The sequence below is a fragment of the Heterocephalus glaber genome, unplaced genomic scaffold (assembly GCF_053883595.1).
Source record: "Heterocephalus glaber isolate CG9 unplaced genomic scaffold, H.glaber_assembly_v1.0 deba00001610, whole genome shotgun sequence".
NCBI lineage: Eukaryota > Metazoa > Chordata > Mammalia > Rodentia > Bathyergidae > Heterocephalus > Heterocephalus glaber.
In genome coordinates, this window is record NW_028258381.1 from 30887293 (window position 1) to 30890830 (window position 3538).

Consider the following 3538-nt stretch of genomic DNA (forward strand, 5'->3'; position numbering starts at 1 on the left):
GTAGAGGAAAGCTATTGATTTTTGTGTGTTGACCTTGTAACCAGCTACTTGACTGAATTTGGTTATTAAGTCTAGAAGACTTTTGGTGGAATTCTTGGGGTCTTCTATATAGAGTATCATGTCATCTGCAAATAATGACAATTTGACTTCTTCATTTCCTATCTTTATTCCTTTTATTTCTTTCTCTTGTCTAATTGCCATAGCTAATGTTTCCAGAACTATATTGAACAAGAGTGGTGATAGTGGACTTCCTTGTCTTTTTCCTGATTATTCAGTTTTTGAACATTTAGTATGATATTGGCTGTTGGTTTTTCACAGATGGCTCTTATCAGTTTGAGGTAGAGACCATCTAGTCCCATTTTTTGTAGGGTTTTTATCATAGATGCATGTTGGATTTTGTCAAATGCTTTTTCTGCATCTATGGAGATAATCATATGGTTTTTGTCCTTGGCTCTATTGATATAGTGATTGATTTACATATGTTGAACCATCCCTGCATCCCTGGGATGAATCCCACTTGATCAGGGTGTATGATCTTCTTGATGATCTTCTGCATTCTATTTGCCAGTATCTTATTAAGGATTTTTGCATCTATGTTCATTAGTGAGATGGACCTATAGTTCTCCTTTTCAGTTGAGTCTTTCTCTGTTTTGGGGATCAAGGTGATGCTTGCTGCCAGAAATGAATTTGAGAGTATTGCTTCCCTTTAAATTTCATTGAAGAGTTTAAACATTAGTGGCAGCAGTTCCTCTCTAAATGTCTTGTAGAATTCAGCAGTGAAGCCATCAGGACCAGGGCTTTTCTTAGTTGATAAGTTTTTAATTACATTTTCAATTTCATTGGTTGATATTGGGTTGTTTAGAATTTTTAGGTCTTCTTCATTCAACTTTGGCAATTCATATATATCTAGGAATCTGTCCATTTCTTCTGTGTTTTCCATCTTATTGGCGTATAGGTTTTGGAAGTAGGTATTGATGATCCTCTAGATTTCTGCTAGGTCTGTTGTAATTTTACCCTTTTCATTCCTAATTGCATGGATTTGGGCCTTTTCTTTCCTTTTTCTGATAAGGTTGGCTAAGGGTTTGTCAATTTTGTTGATTCTTTGAGGAGCCAACTCTTGGCTTCATTGATTTTTTGTATCGATCTCTTAGTCTCCATTGCATTGATTTCTCCTCTGATCTTTATAATTTCCTCCCTTCTATGAGCTCTGGGGTTGTCCTGCTCTTCTTTTTCTAGAAGCTTGAGGTTCAGCTTCAGGTTGTTTAATGGGGCTTGCTCTGTTTTCCTAATATGCATATTCACTGCTATGAATTTCCCTCATAAGACTGTTTTCATTGTGTCCCATAGATTCCAATATGTTGTATTGTCATTGTCATTTAATTGAAGGAACTGTCTGATTTCTTCTTTAATTTCCTCTGTGACCCATTGGTTATTCAGAAGTGTGTTGTTCAATTTCCATGTGTTTATGAAATTTTTTGAGTTTCTTTTGCTATGGATCTCCAATTTCATCTCACTATGGTCTGATAATATACAGGGGATAACTTCAATTCCTTTGCACTTACTTAAACATGTTCTATGTGTGGGTATGTGGTCTATTTTTGAGAATGACCCATGTGCAGCTGAGAAGAATGTGTATTCTGATTTTGTGGGTTGGACAACTCTATAAACATCTGTTAAGTTCATTTGTTCAAGAGTTCCATTGAGTTCTAGTATTTTGTTACTTATTTTTTGTCTAGTTGATCTATCTATTTGTGACAGTGGGGTGTTGAAGATGGATCTTTTATTCTGTGCTGCACACTACCATTTTCTTGCTCATTCTCTGTTTATGTTTATCTAATTAAGTTTGCCTTTATCAGTCCCGATCTCCATATCCTTGGGTATGTTTTTAGAAATTTTAATTTTCTTTTAAATGAAGTTTTCAATATAGTCTTCATTTCTTAAGAGATTTTTTTCAAATGCTTAACCTTTGAGTTGGGCCAGCTTATATAATTTATTGCCTTCCATTTTCTTATTACAGAAAACTGAGAGGTTTTGTCTTATCTTTTTGTTTTTATCTTAGAAGAAATTATTTCAGTGAGCAACTTTTTAAACAGGGGAATATGTCAACACCTTTCTCTCTCTGTCTCTCCTTCTTGCCCCAGAAAAGCTGACCTGGAGGAACTGCTTTTCATCTGACTCCCTGGCTTCCGGGTTTAATGCTTGTAAGTCCTTCACAACACCTAAAGATGAAAGGGATGGAAGAGATCCAGAGTATGGTATTTCTCCCACTGGTTTATTTTCTGCAGTACTGCTGGGAATGGCTGTGCTTTTCAGTGTAAGGTTACACCTTCTTTCAAAGCAGCCTCTCCAATTTCTCCTCTTTTCCCAACTTCTGTAACCTGTCCCTCCCTTTGCCATTTTAGCCCTGGGGATGGTAACAGTGCTGCTCTTTGCAGTCCTAGAGTATTTCCCTTGTGTTTATGGTTTCTCTTCACTACGCACAGCTTTACCACTGGCCTCTTATCCTTCAATGATACTGTTTGTGTGACCTGTCTGTTTTCTGATTCACGTACAGTAGTGGAGAGTGTTAATCTGGCTTATGTCCCCTTTCTAAGCCTGAAGTACTAACAACTCCAGATTGTTAATAAAGTTGGTAAATAGTTGATTCTCCTCATAATGCCTTGCAAAGGAAGATTCTGATAGCGACTTTAGTGCACAGAATTTTATTAAAAATATTTATTTACATCCAAGTGACAAAATTAAGGGTTGGGGGGAAAAGAATTAGGATCTGTAGATCAAAAGTTATGTCTTCAATATGGATAATGTCTGAGTTCAATTCTCCTCTCCAATTCAATAATACTGATTTTTATTTTCATCTTCCAGAAGGAGAGCCTCATCTGCCCCTGGCTATTCTCCTATGAGCAGCTTCCATCAAAGTAGAGGGCTCATGACAGATAACTGATATTTGAGGAGAAAATTCCAGATTTCACAAAATTAAACCACAGTATTAGGTTTCATCTTGTGCCAGCTTAAAAAAATGTTGTGCTTGGTCTTTGCCCAGTCCTGCATCGACCTCCCAGCTCCCCAAGTACTTTGAAGGTATGTCTCTTTGTCTTTCTTTATTTCTCACCACACCCTTCTCTAGGAAGATTGGAGGACTGATCTGCCTCTGAAACCTGTTCTTCCCTTTACTCTTTCTTGGCTTCCCACACTCTCTGTGCTCAGAGCCACTTCTCTGCCATGCCCTTCTGCTTTGTTATCCTGCATTGGGGGTCAAGCGACGATGGACTGAAACCTCTACAATTGTGAGCCAAAACAAACCTCTCCTCCTTATATTTGTTGGTGTTGGGTATTGTATGTCAATAATGAGGAAAATTAAAAAAATAATAATAAGGAAAATCATTAAAAAAGTGTTGTGCTTTCTAGACAAAGTTAAATACATACAATCAGATAAGGCATTCCTTATTCTCAAGTATCTTGTGGCATTGGGATTGGAATATGTAAGAATTACATGTAACAATTATAAGACAGTTTGACAAGTGCAGTGATAAAGGATCTC